Source organism: Hyalella azteca, unplaced genomic scaffold (assembly GCF_000764305.2).
Source record: "Hyalella azteca isolate HAZT.00-mixed unplaced genomic scaffold, Hazt_2.0.2 contig6587, whole genome shotgun sequence".
Taxonomy (NCBI): domain Eukaryota; kingdom Metazoa; phylum Arthropoda; class Malacostraca; order Amphipoda; family Hyalellidae; genus Hyalella; species Hyalella azteca.
This window is the reverse complement of record NW_025936745.1, coordinates 143351-164805: the sequence shown is the minus strand read 5'-3', so window position 1 is coordinate 164805 and position 21455 is coordinate 143351. Positions and strand designations below refer to the sequence as shown.

Sequence of the window (21455 nt, the reverse complement as noted above, 5' to 3'; positions counted from 1 at the left end):
CTCGAATGATTTCTAGTCATACAGTTCGACGCCAACTTTTTTGCCTGCAGCCTAGCTGACGTCTAATTGTCACTTATCATTGTCATAACCGGTATATATATGTTCTCGTGTTTCTTCTTTGAAACGATTAAATGTATCAATGCTATCATTTCATATCTGCTACATCTATAAATTTCAAGTACGACTAAGCATGTGAATAATTTATCTTGGATAGTGGAATGGGTTCACTATTCTTCATTTATTCTTTTATTCGCTTGACTTCTGAAAATCAAGCGAAACTCGGCTGATTTTGTGTGTTCCCGTAGTTAATTATATAGCGGCATTACATTACAATTTTCGTCAATGTAACAGCACGGGGGGTGAAAGCGGAGGCTGTCATGAGAGCGTAGTGGAGAAAGGCAAGCTTCGTTCATGCGTCGGTGCTCTGGGTTGAATATAAAGCGAGTCTACCTTCTTCCCATTGTTCTCGAGTGTCCAGTATAAACGGAGAGAAAATTACATTTGAGTGAAAAATTGATGGAGTATGAGGAGGACGTAGAAAAGAGAACCGGGTGAAATATGAAACTTAGTATGCCCTATTCATGACGATTCAATTTTTAATTAAATAAATGATGCGAAAACGATATAAATTCTGCACTGAAGAGCTCTAGTTAAAATGCTTTCCGTCTCAAAACTTTTCTTGTTCGTTAGCTGGTATTAATTTCATAACATTTATTCCTAACTTTCTTGGGCTTCACCGCTCGTTCACTATGAAGATCAAGATCTTCGTTATTACCATTTACGCGCTGATGAAATTTTGAACTGCTGTTGACGCCCACGTATCATTTTATTTTATTAGACGAGTTCACTTTCACTATAAGTCCGTTTTTTAATGTCCACTCCATAGCTTCGTCTGCTCGTCGCATTGCATCGCAATGTTCGTCCGCACAAAAACTGGAGTCACATTTGACGAGTTCCTCTCAAGCTGTGAATCGTTTTTTTTCCTTGCTGAATTTAGCGCCTTTGATCAGGGTACGCAACTCGATCCATAAATTGTACTCTTTTCATTGGGCAATGTTATATTTTTATGTAATTTTTCCCGACACTAAATTGCCATTCCGCAATTTTGGTTGCATTTTTCTTGGGACTTTCTAACACTAAACACGAAGTCTTCAGTCCGCGCGATTTTCTGGGGCATTTATTTAAAATGTTATGCCTTCAGCGGCTGGAAATGAGTGCCTTATGGCTTCCTATGCTCGATATTTACAGGAAATTGCCTGCAGTGATTTTACGCTCGGCGGGATAATTTACACATGAATATTTTCCTGACATTTTGTGAGTTATGACCATCCCAGTGCATCTTTAATCAGAATTGAGAAAAATTAAGAATCCAGTTTTTTTATTATTTTTTTTAATCTTTCTATTTTTTTCAGTCCAAAGTTGAATGTGAATATTTTTTGGCCAAATGCTTAAGTAATTGCATAAAAGGTACCTAGCAAATAAATTAATATTGGATTAAATAAAATATTGGAATTAAAATATTATTAAAGGTAATAAATATATTATTTTTTAATTTATTGTATTTTAACTAATGCTTAATTGTATTATGTTGTTTAATAATTCATAACTTGTATGTTTCACATTTTCATGAGATTTCTGACGCTGTATTTTCGAATAAATCTCGCAAGCTGTGAGCTTGCTTATCCGTACATGGCTTATCTTTTGCTGACTTCGAGAACAGACTTTACTGCGTTCATAATAATGCTCGAATAATGGAAATAATTGAGGATGAAGAGGTTAAACGACCGCGCCTTGTTCGGGCCTCCTGAACACCGCTTATTAACGAAGTATTTTGCTCATCGTTCAAGCCTAAGCCCGATAAAGCGTCTGCAAAAAAACAGACACTCCGCGCCGACAGCTGGTGACGAATTGCTGCAAAGACCGCGTGTTGCTCGCGCCAGGATATGGCTTATGGAAAAAAGTTTAGTGTTTTGCGGTGGTAAGCTTACCTTTTCATAGATTTGGAATGTGCATTGCGAAGTATTGAAAAAGGTTTGGGGTAAATACAACTTAATGTTATCCTATTGGTAGATCAATATATCGGTTTTTACCTTGTAAAACAGTAATTTCTTTGTTTTTACCTTGTGAAGCAGTAAATTTCAAAATATTTCTTGTAATCTTGATATTAACAATATTGCAACCTTGCCATGTTATGATACAAATAAAATGCTTTTCCTTTAATTTTTATATAACGAGTGCGTTCTTTATTCTGTGTAAGTTTATATATGCAAGAATTCAACTATTGCCATTTAATTTTGGTTCTTATTGCAAGCTAGGTTTGTGCCAGACATAGTGCAGTTATATATAGAATTAGTGTTGTATAACCGAGACACGCTCTGGAACAACTTAACAAGTAATCTTTAAGTGCTAAGTTATGATAATGAGATTCAGAACTTGAATACAGAGTTGAACGAAGGGCTGCATAAAGTGAACATGAATTATAGTGATCATGGTTAAAATTAAAGTGGTCATATTCTACAAATGCAACGGAATTTTTTTATCTTTACTTAACATTCAGCAATCGTCTATAGCTCAGCACGTGACGTCATACCGGCATAGTTCATGGATACGAGCTGCTGCTCATAGTTTTATTTAGAGATCTCCGAAGCCTCGTGATTTTATTAAAAAGTTTCAATAAGTCGCATTTAATATGAGGAGCAGTCGCTGCGGAACGACAGCTAATTTTAATGGGTGGTGGCGTGACGAGTGTGAACAGGTGGCTGGTGCGACGTCAGGAGTCGTGCCGGTGAACTATGTTATTCTCATGCAAGCCTTATCGCTCAACCAAATATTATATCTCTGCTATCATCCATTTGATTTAATTATGTGGTAATTACTTTTGTTTTCTTTCTAGTATGTAATGCCAAAAGGTGTGATTCATCTCAACTAATCGTAGTACTAATTAAATTATTTGTTAATTATTTGTGTTTTCTTTCAGCGTAAATATTTCCCGAAGATGTATTTCAAAGCTGGCTTAGCAACCACCGGAATTACTTGTGTTGTTAAGCACTTACATCATTAGACTGCTTAAATTGCATGAAAATTCAGAAATTTATTATTAAATTAGGAAAACCAAGAAATTAGAAGCAAAAAAAAAAAAAACACGAAAATTCATCATCGTTATCGAAAACATTACGGAGATCACCTCCGTTATCAGTTCAATGTTTCTATGTAATAAGTTTTTATACTTACGATGGACCTGATCTCCGAAACTTTTTATCGATGAAGATTTATTGAATGTCATTGGCGTTTTTTTTTGCTTTTAAATTGTTTCGTTTTGTTTCAGAGTGTGTATCATGCACGATGTAATTCATCTTATGTTGTCGCACACGTGAATTGCTTGTTTTGTTACTCCCATGAACATAATAACTCCCTGGCTGAACATTCCTTACCTTGTCGCAATTTTCACCAAGGCAGTGAGTTGTGACAGCGTCAAACAACTGTTTTAAATTTTACTTATGCATTTAGTTATTATGTTGGTTTGCAATCATGCGAAATTATTCAATGAAATTCCACTACAAGCATTTATTACAAATTTTTTGTTTTGTTTTAAGCTATCTAATTTCCATACCACTTTTACTTAATATATTAATAATTGCTTGTAATAATTGCTACACTAAAAACGTTATACTAATCCTAATCATTCTGCTTCAGCGCTATCAATATTTTGCTACGACGGCTATTTCAAATTGAAATATTGTTTTTCAATTTAGTGCAAATATTATTCGCTATCGTTTAACCTTTCGGTCTTGAAGAACATTTTGATACGAAGAGATGGAATCGTATAATTCTAATCCGTCTATTATTAATTCTCGAGTTGCTTCAATGTTATTCGTACGAGCGAGGTTGCTGTCTGTCCCTGCTTGTCTTGAGTGTTGAACTAATATGACTTGTCTCTCTCCGCCCTCTCAACATAATCAAGATGCTATTTTTAAAGTTGGAATCTTGCCCTCTATGGTGCATAGGTGAGAATTTTCTTAACCTTTCTCAGTTCGCTAAGAAAACTGTTCTGGCATTTAATATATCTCCTAGCTGTTCATCAAACCAGGGTTAGTTTTTTTTGGGTTGGACCGAAAGTATTTATATGCAATATAATAAAGACAAGTGTAACATGTTTCTACTTATCTTTTGAACAATAAGCTTTAATGATTGACAAATATGATGCTGCAATGGCGGAATTGTATACAATTCTAAAATTGTATTATATATGAGATTATTTTTCTGTGCGAAATTATAGCAGAAAATTCCAGGCTTCACGAACTTTTTTTTAGCAGTTTGATGTTTTGAACAATTGATGAGCAACAATTTTATTTTTATTTTTTGAGAAACACATTACGCCCACAGCATTTTTTGCTGTTGCCCTCGTTACAATAATTATAATACCATTTTCCCATAAAACTTGGAAGTGTACAGTGATTCTGACTTGGTACGTTGGGCTTTTTGGTCGCTTTCACTTTTTACTGAAAAAATATAATGCAAATAATTTTATGTTTTTTCTCATTTGCGTGTCATGAAATTTTACGCTGCAATATGCTAGAACGTAACAATATATTATAAGTTTCTATTATATAAGTTTTATTATAATATGAACTGTAGTATTTTTACTCATGTTGCAGTCGTATTTAAGTGTGTTTGCGACTGGTAAGATGGTCATCTAAGGTAACGCGGAGTGACTCCATAAGACTATAACGCAACTCTTTTTGAGATGGTTTACTAAGTACAAGAACTTGCACTGGGACGCGAGTAGATGTGGAACGCAGGAAAACTTCTAAAAATGAATGTGATGTGAATTTTATATATTTATTTTTTTTGTTTATTGATGGCATATCGTATAGAATTGTAATTTTTCTGTGCATTTTTATCTTGACGGTATTTATAAGATTCGTTGATCGACTCTGGTCAATATGACAGTACATGTCAAACGGGTACTTGTTGAAAATCTTGAAATTCGAATATTTTTTTTTTACTCGACGTAGTTTCAGAGGCGCCTACTTCGTATCAGTTAACTGACAAATTTTAATAGCTTTTAATCAAAATGGCCGCAGACATTTTTTACCTTTCATGTGAATCAACTGTCTTGAATATATACATTTGTATCAAATTTACTGAACTTTTGAGCTACAAATATTTTGACCAGACCTCTTTGAATGCTAATATGTGCACAGATATAAGATGTGCTAATATGTGCCATTATCCATTAATTGGGCATATGAGGAAACGGTGTATTAAGACGTCGAAATCTCATATAAGACTGAAGTCGGCATGTACTAGAGAATGTTAGCCATCACTATTGCTCACCTATGTTGACTTTTGGTTTTGCTGGGTAAATTTTAATCCACAATGTACCAAACTTCGGCATCCCCTTTTTTCATGCTATTGATTCTTATTATGACTCGTGATTGGCGGTATCTTGGTGAGTGCGCGACAGGTGCGCGTGTCTCAGCGCAACAGGTGGGGCGACGCGTGTGCATTTCCCTGCGTTTTGCAGGCTCCCCAAATAAACTTCGTGAGTTTTTACTGCTCACTTTGCGTGGAGGTCAGCAACCACCAGCGTCGTGTGAGCTAATATGATTTCTTTTTAACTTGAAGCGTAGATATTCAAACTTTTCCTTGTACTAATTATCTAATAATTCAAAACGAAACATCTATGTTATGCGTTCAAATTCTGTATTGTCGAGCCCAATCTGCTCAAAAAAATAATTTAAACCTTGAAAATCACTCGGAACAATGACTGAATCATTGCATTAAAACTTTCAGTTAAATCAGATCATTAAGTCTTTCTAATCTATGCTCTCATTTAGTAAGTTATATTTTATTGATGACAATAAAAGATCATACCACACAATGATCGGGACTACACTAGCGTACATTTCTTCACGCAGTCGCAAATATTTACAAGTTCTACCGTGATCACATTTCCTTTAGTTATTCCTCTTCTAGATTTTACAATTTTTGAGCATAAATTTATAGCAACGAATCATTTTTGAAGTCTTCTGAATGATTTCAGTAGCAAAAAGGCAACTCTGCATAGAAATGAAGGTAACCTTGAACATCGACGTCTGTGTGTGGTAAGAAATATCGTATCTCAGTGACAAGATGTAAGAGACGCTGATGCTCCTGCAAAAAACCTCGACTTCGTTTAATAACTGAAGCGACAAGCAGAGGCAATAATTAAGATGTTAGGGGTGGGTGAGTGTATATAAAGGAGTGAGATGCCAGCAACCGTCTCACTACTTCATCTGCTGCTCCAGAGACACATAAAGGCTTGTCTGTATCCTTGTCGCTTTATAAACTCTAACAATAAACCGACGACTTTTCAGAGACTACTCGTGTCGGTTGTGGTAGCAAACTGTGCATGAGAAGGCAAAAACCATTGAAAACAGTGACGCGACTTCTTCTATGCCATCCAGAGGCTGCAAATCTGTGAGAAAATTCTGAGCTTAAAACCACCGTCTGTCTTTCTTCCTCTGTGGGCTTCTCTGAAAAGATCAGCTGCGGCAAGAATAAAGTTAAACAGCCCATGTCACTCGACGGTGGGTTTATGTGACCAGAGCCTCCGAGGTGCCCAGGACAACGAGGCACTATTGTGATGAAATGACAGTGTGAGGAATGAACACGCCGTAATTGTATTGAAAAACTTCAATTACCGACTTCTGAACGTGAAGCATAAGCCCAACCATCCCATTAAGAGACTGGTTGTTCTAAATCACACCTCAACGACAGACCGCGAAAATTTTTTCCCAGCTACCAAGACTTCAACCTAAACCATTGGGATTTAGCACAGGAAATAGCAGGCATTTAAGTAGCCAGCAGGCTGTAGCCTCAAGAAAGGAAGCCTGTCTTGAATTCACCTGCTGTAATTTGAAGGAATGTTTGCAGGCTGCTCCCGCACTTTCTCTGTTTAAAAAACATTGGAGCCAATCAAGTTTGCGTTCAGGCTAGATTAGGAGCCGTGCTTCCCGATTGCCTCTCATGAACTCTGAAACAAAAAGACGCGCAGTGCAGCTTCAGAAAATTTATTTCAAGCTCCTCAGGCTCGCATGTAACGGACGCTGATCTCAGCGGCGAAAACTAGAGTTTATTGGTTGATAAAGTGACTGGATAAAATTTACCTTTTTACAATCTTTTGAGTATATTTACGCAGTTGCAATATACAGAGGCAGTGACCGATTTGCAATTTTTTTAGTATAATTTGACCGAATCCCTGTGAACCTGTGGACACTTTAATCACTTGTCCCTCCTAACTGAATTTCCGTCCAATAATTATTGATTTTGCTACGTAAGTTGAAGTGAATAAGAACATCATGATGGGTCTAACGGTCGAACAGGCTAGCCTTGTGCAAAATTTTGCCATCCTGTTGGGATTTCTCGTGGTTTTATACCTGCTACTTGAAGGCTTGGTTTACTGAAAATGCATGTGAAAAGATGATATTCTGAAATCCGTACAAATGCCACCTTAAGGAAAAATAAAACGTTATTGTCATGGCATTGCTATTGACATTTGTCATGGCAATGCCTTGGCAAACAAAACTCTCTTCTTCTGATCGTCAATTGAATTACGCAAGCCACTTCATGTAATTACCCAAAACACGATACGTAGTTTGCTGCAGATACCTGCAATGTTTGAAACACAGTCAACGAGGAAAATTTATGTACAAGGGCTGTTATTATTTGAAAAGGGCTGTTATTATTTGGGATTCAAGAAACTAAATAAGATCAAGGAGTAGAAAAGAGCAAGAATGAGGATAAATGGGCAGCTGGAGCTTCGTCGGAGCTGCAGAGTTACGTCACCAGTACGGGCATTTTAGTTGCAGACAGTTACGATTAGTGGACTAATGAGTAGCGTAGTGTGAGCTGTGAGGTGCAGGAAGGAGTGGCTGCATTAAACACGGCCATCTTAACTCTCCTCAATGCGCACTTTTCTACTCTTACCATTCTACTCTCACGGCGGAATACTCATTTCCTTTACAAGGACTCGACTCCTTTACGAGGACTTCTCGTCTCCCTTACGAGGACTTCTCGTCTCCCTTACGAGGACTTCTCGTCTCCCTTACGAGGACTTCTTAACTCCCGGCTTGCCTTACCTGCTCGGCGAGGCGAGCCAGAGCGCCGTTGCGTTGGATGCCGTTGGGGACGAATGCGCCAGAATCTCGGGACTACATACGCAAGATCTGCTGCACGCAGTCTTGTGAGGTCAACACAGAGCAGTTTAATGTTTATATATAGAACTTTATTGAATCTTTCAAAGTGTCTCTTGTTATAGGTTGACAAGACGCATTTATCACGAGTATCCGAAATTAAATTAAGAAATAACTTGTACTCTGACACTGAAGTTTTTATTGGGAATCGAAATGAATTCATGGAAGGTATTTCTCATCAACTTGGTAAAATATACATGTAATCATAGCATCTGTTAGTGTCCGAAATAAATGTCTAAGATAATCCGCACCTTGTAAATTAATCAGGAACACTTGGTTGAAGATGAATGTTATGTGACTGCGGGAATGATTTGGCTGTCATGTTCATTGGAAGATGAAAATTTGTTGTGTTTGCTGGGGTAGTTTGAAACACATTGATTCAATAATCGAAATGATTCTGCATTTTGAGACTACAGAGGAATGTCAAGTATCGAATTTTTATCAAGAAATCAGATAATAAATTAGCACGTTGTAATTTATATTAATAAATAAGAGTCCTGTATTTGTATTAGAGAAAAATTAATTCGTAGGTTTTGCACTAAAGTTGTGATTTGGAGACCTGGTGGGGACTTCGCCGTGTGAGATTTATTCTCATGTATGGCGATATTAACTCATTTAACGGTCAAATCATTGAGTTTTTGATTATATATTTGTGCTGCCAAGAAGGTTTCAAACATTCTTTATAACCCCCAGTGATAGCTGATCATTGATACAGTATGTACGACAAAATTTGACTTTTGTTCCTATAACTTTCTTTGTTGAGATTATACAAGTTAAATTGTAGCGCATTATAGTTAACTTATGGCTTTTTGGTTTACTTGAATGGGATCTAAATACTTGAATGGCTTCAACGGATGTTTGCTCAGTTATCAAGTGAAATGAATTGAGCTTTTAGGTTATAAGTATTGTGTTCCTAGCATTTATGATTGTCGATACAATTTAATTTAATATCGTTAAGGAATGCCTTGTATTCAAGATTTAAAATACTGCAGTAGTTTTGATTACAGTAAAATTGTTAACCAAATATTCATGAGGTTGATCTAAATTTCAATAAATAACATATATTTGCATTGAATGTAGCGTTTTCTTTAAGAAGAAGGAACTCGCATTATTGTCTCATTCACTGATTGAAGAATTTCTCCTGAATTGCTCATGGATTTTTCCGCTACATATGCCGTAGCAGCAAAATACGAGGTAACCTCTTCTAATGTCTAATTAAACGAAAATTTATTTATACAAATTGTGAGACGTTGTATTTGACTGGAAAATATATGAAGGTCTTTTGGAAAAGACATCTTTGCAAGAAAACATTATTGTTTATTTTGTAATGTATTCATAGCTTATTTATTGTCCATCAGAGCTTTACGTAGAAGTAATAAAATTATGAACAGTTTGAAGCTCTTGTTTTTATCTTCATGCTCTTTGTAATTTACGCCATTTGGAACACGTGAAAATAATGCCTTAGCAAGGAAACTCGATTTGACGATTGCACTAAATGAAAAATATCGTGGGCATGTCGAGAATAAAACTAATTGTTTTGCACAGGTTTTGTATACTTAATTTAGATCTTTTCGAAACCCTATACCATTCTAGACATTTCTCTCGCCCGAATACATGAACCTGTGAGAGTAAACTACGACCATCAATTGAGTTTATTTTGACAAAGCCCTTCTTACTGACGGTGAACGTTAGCATTACCATGGAATATAATTGATAACTGGCAGCTCGTTTTTAAAAAGTAAAGTTGCGCGCAGATTATGAGATTAACATGACAGACAGTTAATAATCCGTCGAGTATATTGAAAAAGATTTCTCTTTCTAACATGATCGATGTTATCCAAGCAGAAAATATTGTCAGAGTCTGTAAGCGAACGACTGAAATGATTGTCAGTTTCGCGTCAATTTATCTTGTGAATATCCCCAGCGCGGTTTAAATTGCATATTTCTCCACAATTTTTCAAGTGTATTACATTAATTTGTAAATCGAATAGCGCGTTGTCGCGCTAACAATTGTCGACATAAACAGCATTAATTAAGGTCTTCATTTGAAATATCTATTTCTGAATCCTTTATTTACGTAGTGACAAATTAGCCGCTTGTGCAATGAAAATTAATTTGACATACTTTTGAGATAAACAAATTTTAATTATAGAAAAAAAAAAACTTTTTCATTCTGAAGTTAAACACCGATCTTTCAGAATGTTCTAGCGATTTTCAAAATGAAGTTATTTCTTTTCAGAAATGATAATAGAAACCTGGTCAACGGTCGTCTTAACTACTGATCACAAAGGTAATGGATGCCGTATCAATGTTCGACTGGAATATCAAAGTCAAAGTAAAAGTAAACTTGCCTCGAATGCATGAAAAAAGCGAGTTATCGTCGCCAGTCTGAGCTCAACCTACCATGAAGATGTAATAATTTCCTTCAACGTCAGCAGGATAATTGCGAGGCACACACCGTAAGGATGGGATAGTCAATTTGCTTACGGGCTCGGCATAGATTTTATTCTGCGACTTGACAGAGAATGCACGCGTGCGCACCACATTATCCTGACAATGGCTCGCTGTTTCATAATGAAATTTCTGAAAAGTCCGAATTTTTGGCTTTTAATTTGTGATGAAAGATGAACTTATTTATTCGCTTTTAAATATTGATTGATAAAATTAGTAATACTCCGATCAAGTTGCTTCTTACTCTTTTGCTTCCGATTTCATTGAGATAATTTTCCAAATTGGCTCTAATAAAATGGATTAATACTACAAGTAAAATATTAGTGGTAGGTAGTAGGTTAACAATCAGATCATCGAAGATTTCATTGCAAAAATGAGTTTTTGGGACGCAGGGAAACGGATTATATATGGCATACATCATTATTTCTGCATTAATTTCTTATCATATCCAGGTTAGTTAGCATAGTTAAGTTTCATGGCTTTCTCATGCAACTCAAATCAAACCCTTGTGGTTGAAGACAGTCGAAAATTATTGCCTTGGTCGCCTGGCGGATTATTCATCAAGGAGACCATTTGCTTAGCTTCGTATGAATAAAAACAGTCGAACGGGTAACCATTACTCACAATTCTGACGCGTACCGTCATAATCTAAGCACCCTCTGAAGCTCGGGGGTCTTCTGGCGCTTTGTTAAACTCGCTCTGAAAGGTTTCTTGACGATTAACGATATGCATTTCTCTGATGCTAGCAGTTGTAGTTTTCGTTTTTAAATATTGATTGCCGAATGAGCATTTGGGAATATTTTATTTAAACTTTTTGATACCATTGGGTGTCGATTTGGGTAATACTTTGTGATAGGCTGAACTTATATGAGCGATATTGGTCGTAGTTCGGTGACTAAATTGAAACGTATCGAAATATGTCTTTTCAATTACTCAGCGCCCACGTTGAAGAGGCAAATGAGCGTAAAGAATGAGCTACAGACGACTTTACCATGAATGTTTTATGATTTCTCTCTTGAACTTCATGCCTAATCCTAATCTGAATTATTAAAGCAATTCTATTTAATGACGTTGTCGTTCGTATAGCGGCAGGTTCAATGTTCATTTAAATCACGGTCTCAGTAAAATACTTTATTACATTTACATTAAAAGTTTTCTTCACTCACGAGACTGTAGCACAACAAATGGGCATCTATTAACTTCAGTCCAAGAGACAAGCTTTACGAACCACAAGATGCTGCTCCCACGACCACGTTCGTACGGCTGCTTTTTTCTATCCGTAATTTCCCAGCACAGTTTCAGTACTCTCTAAAACATTCTTACAAAACTACAATTCAAACCTTCTAACCCTCATTCTAACTTATTAAGTTTAATTCAAGACCTCTACAACGTTATACTAGGTTATAATTAAACAGTTCCAAATGAGCTTGGCTTTGGTAATGAAGTGGCCAAAGAGGCCATGAAGCCAAAGAGACGGAAGCTCGTACCCGCTGCCCGATGGTGTTATACTCGTCACTTGCAGGGTCATGTGGTACGAGCTGTCGGCAGTACACAACGTCAGCCCCTAGACAATACGAGGCGAAGCGATTCGATTGTGCAGGAGGGATAATAGGGATAATGAGGGATAATAGGTGCTCGAATTGTTTCGAATAATCTACCTTCTTTTCAGATTTAACATCAATTTTTATTTCATTTTTACTCACTTCCTCATGAAGCGATTTGTGTCGCTTAATTTTTTCGTTGTTGAGCCGACACTTGATAATGAATTAGATTAAAGCATCGCTCTTTATTAATGGCATGATTGTTAAGACTGGATAGTAATTATTGTACTTACATGATACTTATTAATATTAAAATTTATATATCTGTTTTTCATCTATTAAAAATCTAACTTATCACTTTATGTGACCTTTAATTACTATATAAGTCTATTTTAACCTATGTTAACTCTTATCGTTGTCTTAGCAGTTTATTTTTATACCACAACGTAATGTCCTATATTTTTTTCTTTAATACACCATAAACAATCTCAATTGCGTTCATAAAGCAAAGTTTAATGATTGAAATAAACATTTGCCGAACCTAGCAGAATGTTTGCGGCTGTCAATCCGCACTCACCTTTCTTCCCTTCTCAGCTCGCTGGCCCAGCATTGAAGTTAGCTCATAACTGCAGCGATCGACCCACCAAAGCTTGCCTCAAATAGCAAGCATGAACGATCATGCCAAGACCGATGCTTCCCTTGCGCGTCTAGCCAAGATTTCATTAAGTAAATATATGTGCTGTGATACTCCTACAGCATTTCATTGTGAACCTGTAGTAATAATTCTAATGCTCTGGCCTTGCATAGCGAGTAAAAGCGAGAGTGCCGCCAATCCCCTGCACTGAAATGCGTCCAATAAACTTAACGAGACTATCATTCATAGCGAGAGCTTATGAGTAAACAGAGTAAATGCTGTAAACATGTCGGGACTCAACGCCTAGTGGCTTAACTGTACACAAGACATTCATGCAGTCTTTGCGGCCTCACTCGTACATAGAACGAGCATAGCTAGTTGCAAGTTACGAACTTGTTGGTTCGATACCGCGGTATGGGAAAGGTGTACATGTAGCTCCGTGCGCGGCAGTGAGAACGTGATAACGCGTTCAGCTAACTCGGTGTAACGCGAAAAAGTTACCGTTTTTTTTTTTTTTGCGCCAGTGATATCCTAAAACAACTCTTATCTTCTTCTGATGAGTAAATGGCGTGAGCAAGGGGATTATTTGGGAACATTGACGCCGCGTGAAAATAGCTTGCGACTTTCATCCCAAAATAGAATTGCGTCTGTACTATCGTGAATCTATTAATTTTGTCCATGAATTTATCATTTGAATAAAATCTTTGTGGATTAGTGCTTTCTCTTCTAGAAACTCTGGATAATCCCAAATCTGTATGCGATGGAACGCTTTATAGCCAAAACAAAAAGTGTTTTCATAAGATTAATCGATGAAGTTTTCCTCTTAACCTGTTAATAAAACACTACTGGAGTGGATTCGAAGACTGGAGGGGACTCGACGGTTGTGAAATTAACTTTTTTCATTCATTGTCTTGCGATAAAATAATGCACTTAATTTATTACATTCATGTTGATGAGAATAACGATGTTAGTTATTCCTGATTGAACCATCTTTCAATAATTAAGTGATAAAAAATTGAAAAAACGAGTATATCGAATTCTTCACAACTGATGTTTTGTGCTAATGGGGCGGATTTCTGAATTGAAGTATATTTGTGTGCATCGTCGCTGATCAGCTAAACGAACATGGCTCCCACACCGCGTCCATATAAAGAGCAAAAGAAAGTTCCTGTCGGTTTAGATGGCCCTTCGATCGTCACGATGCTCATCGTATCGTCTCGAGTCGCCAAAACATTGATCGTACTCATTGTACTGATACTGACCTTCATCATCGTCGATAAAGTCCTATCATTCTTCAGAGGTACTTGGGTAGTTCTTAATCGAGTTAATAGATTCTATGAGATGAAATACAGCTAGCTATTTTTTTCTGCTGCTAATTCTGGCTTTTGAAAATTTTTTATGTTCACTGATATTTGTAAATATTCTCTTTATTAATAAGTAATTCTATGTTATAATAGGTGCTTCATCTTCATTTAGGGCATTTATACAATTGTTATCGGAATTGGCAAAGAATTTTACAAATTTTGTAACAGCATACAAAATTTTTTCATTGGTACGCGTCATCCGATTCACACAGGGGGGAGATTGTGGAATCGGTTCAAAATAATGCTTAGCTGCGATATTTGAGTTATATTTCCGAAACGAGAACGACATAAGCTTTATTTAGTTTATATACAGGAAATATGTTTCGGGAGTATGCCAGAATTGGTTGATGTAAGCGCGTCAGGCAACAGCTGCGCTCACCACGCCCCTTTCCTGGCAGCTATTTTCAATGCTGCATAGCGGAAAATGAGGTTGAGGAAGCTCAAAGTGATGCACATGCAATTTTTAACACACCTTTCTTGTTCGAGAAGTTTAAGCATTGAAGACCAAAAATCTGCGCTATCAACGTCTACATATGTCATTTCTTTTGATTTTCGATGTTTAATTGAAACGGTGGCATGAAGAATTGCGGCTAACTCGGCTTAAATTTGACGAGCCGTGAAAGATACTTAAATGTTAGTTTCTTTGTCCGTGGACTTTATTGAAAATTGAACATTTCACATTCTCTTTTTGTAAGATTGGCTTTGCTTTAAACGACGTTTCGTCGATTTGAAACGCTTTGCATTTAATTTTTTGCTTAGAAACGAAGTAAAAATTTTGAATTTGTGCTCAAGCTGAGTTCTATTCACGGAATCGTGCATATGTATATTTCTATCACGAATGTAGGGTAAGAAAAAAGAGGCGTCTGATTTCTATTGAATTTTAACTCGTTTAATAAATTTTTGTCAGCATCTACTGTGAACATGAAGTATATACATTCTATGTAATAATGTCTGCATTAAAAACTTTGACATTTTGAAGAATTCTGCAATGGTATAATATATTTTTTGAAGTGAATTTTAATTTAATTTTATCTCATTGTTAAAGTTCATGTATTTGAATTCTAGTTAGTTTTTTTCATTTTTTTTGTTTTTGAATAAAACTTCGTTCGTTCTTGGCCCCAAAAAGTTAAATTTCTCGAATATATCCACCATTTTCTCGGTTCCTACTTGTACTAAGATTTTTAAGCGTGTTCAGGTCATCGAAGTTATCGAAATGTATCATAAGATAGTTATAGCAAAATTCACTAATTTACACATTTGTTTTTGAACTGAATTTCCGACGCTGCGAAATCAACTCGAGTCCAAAAGACTGCACTATCAACTGAATAAAATGACCTATGGTTCACCAATGTAACAAAAGTTGATTTCAGGGGAAATTAAGGTAGTTTGCAGGAATTTTAAGAATTCAAAATACTTGAAAGTTGCTTGGAATGGATAAAATTTCGCTCTTAATGAACTTCAGTATAAAGTGAAATTTTTGACAGCGAATAAAGCTTGTTCTTACCGGAGAAATTTTCAACTTTGTGCTGTCGTGCCTTAGTAATTAAAGAACATGAATCTTTTTTCTAGTTCAAAAGTTCCCCTTCACCAATGGGTCTACTGACGTTATGTTGCTTATGTTTAGCTTGAGGTTTTCTTAAACGTAAAAAACAGGCAACATATCACATTGTATTTTTTGCAACGGTGTTTTATCACTTAGATTCGCCGATAGACGAGGGATATGGATGCAAGTGATTATCGATAATGTTTCTGATTTGGTTGCGTATAAAATATGCTGTAAGATCTTTATCGTAATTTACCGTAACTTTCTATTGTTTCATCATGAGATCCAAGGAAAATAATTATGCATCTGAATCGTCAATTTTTATTTGAATAGAATCTCTCATCTTATACAGTCATCTATTTACATTTTCTTGTTAAAAAATGATTTTTAAAATTTAACTCGAGTTTCTCATTTTGCCCTGCATAATTCGTTTGGTAGGATGAGAATGGATTGAGTTACTAATTATTCTCTTTATTTTTCGCTTTCCGTGCAGCAGCTTTGATTTCTGAATAAAAATGCGATACTGTTTTTGTTTCAGCTATAATTGATCCTGACATAAACGTCAGTATCGCCTTCCACACGCACAGGTAACGTGCAGCGAAAGAATGTATGTGTTTAAATTAACACTTTAATAGTCTCGCTGTATTACCTGAGCCTCATCGTGCAAATTTGTACCTTTCCAAAATTACGTTCACGTGACTTTGACAATTAATTATGCAAGTTTGTCGCAAAGAAATTTTTTCTCGTTCTCAAGCGGAGCGCAGTGGTGCCAGTCTGACTCGCTCATATCGCTGCCGTTGACTGCAAATAGCTCGAGCTCTCGATATTATCAGACTATCTAGACAACTCTAATGCAGGCTGAGTGCGCCGGGCGCTGCAGACCAGCCTTGTCAAATGAGACCTGACGTATTCTAGAGGACAACTTATCATTATTTTTATCGGAATTTGTGCTACGCAAGTTTACATCACATTGCGGCGTGTTATGTTACGTGGAATTTACGGTCCTGGGGCCATGCTTTCAAAACTCGCTAAGTTAACGTAAGTACTTACGCTCTATTTTCTTGCTGCGTTTGCTACTCGCTTTAATGCATTGGTATATAATATAGTGGTAATATAATGCATTGGTATATAGCGCAAAGGCAAAAGTTATATTGAACGTTGCGGTTACGTTAAAACGTAGCACTTTCTAAATAAATAATAGAATTTATTATTGGGATTATAGTTAAAATCGGTTTCGGTTTGTTGTAAAATTAAATTAAGATTGAAATTAGTTTTTTCTGACTCCAATGTTATACTTGAGCTTCTCTCCTCACGATGGTAAAGTAAGTTCTCGAGTCGGCTACTCGAGCCGTAGAGGGAAAAGTAATTTTTAGAAATACAAGCAAATTCCGCTGTACTCTGTAATGCCTTAAAATATTATTCACCTAATAATTTCTACGTATTTATTTTTTATTCTCTCGTGCGCCTAATTTATTGGGATTGTTCAATCGATTGTAGTAAAGGTAAGAGTTTTGTAGGAACAATAATACAGTTTTTCGTCTCTTCTTCCAAAGCCCGCCCTTAGTTTAAAAAGGTTCCGAACCGGTAAATTTGTCAATCTTAAATTGTTTATTAGCTCATGCCAAAGATGTAACAAGTTTCATATTGAAAACATTCTGATCACGTTTACGTTACATCAATGAGTGTTGTTAATACCCATATATTTCAGATATCGCCAATTCACATATCATTGGTTAATTTTGATGAAAGGCATCATCGGCCGCTCGCTATATTGGCGTCAAATCATTCCCGCGTAGCTGAGAGGAGGACTCGAGCTTTTGTTTTCTTCACTTGAAGGCTTTTGAGCGAAACATGATCGACGGCTCGCCAATTATTGGAATCGCCTGCGAATAACGAGGTTATCGTCATGAAAGCGACGCCATTATTGAACTTACAATCTGAAGAACATGGTTTGTATTGCAATCCATGTCCAATTCTGAATAAATGATCTATTTTTGGAATATTGACGAGGGTCGCTTATTACGAGCTGAGTGCCAAGCCGTAGTACGATTTATTTGAACGTAATTTAATCCGGTAAAAAATAGTTATTTCTTATTATAGCTGCACATTATACAAATCTGCAAATTATAGCTCTATTATACAAATTACACTGCAGAGCTTCGTAGAGAAAAATATTATGTTCGGCTCGGCTATTCTTTTCTTAGTTTCTATGAGAACGAAACAATGTAACTTCATCTCCTAAATAATATCAGTTTAAATGAAAGAATCCTATTTCTATTTTTTTGTGATAACCTAGGGCAATAATTTTCTGGCTTTCAATAATGCTTACACTTGTGGCCCAAAATATAGTCAAAGTACGTAAAGAGTCGTGAAACGTATCCTTCATTTCCATGTCATTAAATATTCCAAGAAATGCGCTCTGTATTGAATTTCTCTTCTGAATTGATAGTATTGTTAATGAAAACAGTGACCTCGTAACATGTAGCGGCTATCTTACATTCACTTTAATTATATGCCATAAATAAAGATTCGTTTTCATATAACCTCAGAAGCGATATTTGTCCTTTTATTTGTTCTTGCATTCCTTTGTTGCCTTGCCGCCAGTAAATTTAGGAAGAAGCAAGAGGTGCGTAGAAAGGGGGAAGGGAAAATTGGAAAAACGAAAGCGACAAAATAATCGCTCTGCGTATCACTAGGTTTGTTATTGGAATTTGATGTTGAGTCGGGATTAAATACAGATAATTTTTCCCCACAATGAAAAATTCATCTGATTATGAGTGTTCAAAACTCGCGGGTGGTCGCGCGCGTCTCAGCGAGCGAGCATCGAAAAGTTTACTCCTGTCCATCTGAGACAAGCGCATGATGCGCGTCTCACAACACGCGCCTTGCACGACGTACTGCAATGATTACAGCTTTGGTATACACTTTACCTGACGCTTCATGTGATGAAAAGTCCGACAACTGGCATTATACTTTTTTGATCTGTAATAATTTTTTGCTTCAGTTTTTGAATTTATCTCAAAGGCTGTGATCTCAAAATTTGATCCGTAGTCTGTGCATGCATTTGCTGGAATATTGATCGATATATGTGAAATGTATTTATTTTGCCGAAAAAATATTTCAGTAAATTTGTTCGTAACTCGAATATCATCTTGCATAAAACTCCGATACGCTCTTTGCCGCGCCAAACTTGTCAGGATGACCCGCAGAAGAGCAAAATGTTCATCGCTATTTGGACAAGATCTCGCTCATTTCTTTGAGTGTTTATCTTGAGCGTTTGAGCGAGTAGTCGCTTTACAACACAGAATCATTCTTTCTGTTTGAGCGCCAAGACCTACTCGTACTTGACTCCCCCGCCTTAGCACCATCACCGACCTACTCGTACTTGACTCCCCCGCCTTAACACCATCACCGACCTACTCGTACTTGACCCTACCACCTTGGCACCATCACCGACCTACTCGTACTTGACTCCCCCACCTTAGCACCATCACCGACCTACTCGTACTTGACTCCCCCGCCTTAGCACCATCACCGACCTACTCGTACTTGACTCCCCCGCCTTAGCACCATCACCGACCTACTCGTACTTGACATCCCCACCTTAGCACCATCACCGACCTACTCGTACTTGACTCCCCCACCTTAGCACCATCACCGACCTACTCTTACTTGACTCCCCCACCTTAGCACCATCACCGACCTACTCGTACTTGACACCCCCGCCTTAGCGCCATCACAGACCTACTCGTACTTGATCCTACCACCTTAGCACCAACACCTACTCGTACCTCGCACAGGCTCAGGCGCTGTAAACACAAGCCACCTGCTGATTATTTACTCAGCGGATTGGCTGTCACTCAGCGCGATGCTCAAAATTCGTCCTGCTTTCGTGCGCTGAATGTCAATGCAGTATTGTTGAAAGTTCCTTAACACCGAAAAACATCGTTAAATTCACAGATAACAACTGCTTCGTTATTTCATTATGGTGAGAGATAAAGTGCAAAATCTACTTTTCAAAAATGATATGCTAGGTTAGAAGACTTTGTATCTGCATCCACGTGTTCTTGAAACGGTTAAAATCGCTTGTATTGAATTACAATGACTACCTTTGTTATTAATTTTTACGTAAAATTTATTTGCTCCATGTTAATTCTTATATCTAATAAAGCTTTCTAGTATTATTATAATTCTTGCTTGATGGATCAAGAATGTCCAATGTAGTTGCGGAAAGAGAGCAAGAGACTTGACGACGGGAGTTTTCTAACAAGTCAAATATATTTGTTTTCGTATGATGGACTTCGCTCTTAAAATGTCGTTCTTGAGCTCAGCTGCTGGCAATCTTGTTGGAGCTTTGAATTTAGCGGAGATTTCATCTTGTTTCTAATGTTTTTTAATAGCAATCAGTGGTATTGTTTCCGTATTTTGTGTTCAATAACTCACTTTTGACTGCATTACCTATCGACTTGTTCGTCGTGAGCTACGAGTTATATACTTGTATACGATTCGTGAGCTTCTACGTTATTCGGAAAAATATCAACGTGTGAAAAACGCGAGAGCAAAAAAACAATATTCTATGCTACTGGTAAATATGATGTTAAAATAGATCTTTTGCAGTTAAATCACTTAGAATCGAATTGTGTGTTTTAAATGATAAATATAAATGACAAAATGCATTCAAGTATTAGTATTGCATGCAGTTGGCTATTCATTGACAGAAACTCTATACTGTGGTGTCGAAGGGGCTTAGCTTGAAGCAAGGTAACAGGTATTAGGTGTACTCCAACCGTTTTCTGCTTACGGTTGCGTTAGTTACCCCTGGTGTCTAAGCGCGAATAGCATTTCCGGCGGTTATAATTTATCTACTTGTCTATATACGGTAACTTTTTGTGACTAGCCTTCTTGATGGAAAAATATTGACTGTTGAGAAAATGGTTAATCTGCCCAGCCTCTAAAGATGGTTTCCTAGATCGTATGGCTGGCCACTCGTTGACGGCGGCTTTAACACCGCTGAGGGTGCGGGTGGGGCGGTGGGTGTGAGCCGCCCGCTGCGGCCGGTTGCCCTCAGTCTTGGTGCCCTCGACCTCTGTGTCGGTGCGTCCTTTTTCCCTCTTATTTCAAAACCGATTTTGTCACGTTCTAGTTTTTTTGGAGGTCGAGCTGTGTTTGTGGTGGGCTCAAACTCATGTTTACTAAACTTATTCGAGGGATGACCATCCTTAGGGGTGGAATTTTGCTCAAGTTCTCGCAGATTTTTTCAAGATTGCAGAAGATTTTTCAAGCTGCTGGAACATGCGAATTATCGTAATAGAAGAGTAAACGCTCTTCTTGACCTTAATTTTTTATGTGGTTTTCAAACTTATAAATATATAACTTTATAAATATTTTCAAACTTATAAATTTATTTATTTATTTATAATTTATTCGTTTTGTGAATTGATATGCGAATTGGTAAACTCGTACCGCCGGGCTATTAATTTAGAGCTTGATAATCGAAGCAGTTAAGTCGAAAGTTATACCATTTTATTAATGCCTGGAACTGTAAGACATTTGACCTTCAGAATTTGAGTAATCTGAATGTCTGACAAAAAAAAACTTGAATTCAATATTTCAGTACTTCGATCGTAGCACAAATGAGTAATTTTGGGAAATATTTTTTTCGTGTAATGGAATTTTCCCGTTTAC

General features: G+C 36.9%; 1 protein-coding gene across 2 annotated transcripts in view; it reads left to right on the top strand.

Annotated features, from left to right (window-relative positions):
* The window catches only part of LOC108677182 (ligand of Numb protein X 2), a 54547-nt gene that overhangs the window by 11994 nt on the left and 21098 nt on the right, over positions 1–21455 (top strand). The window lies entirely within an intron of this gene.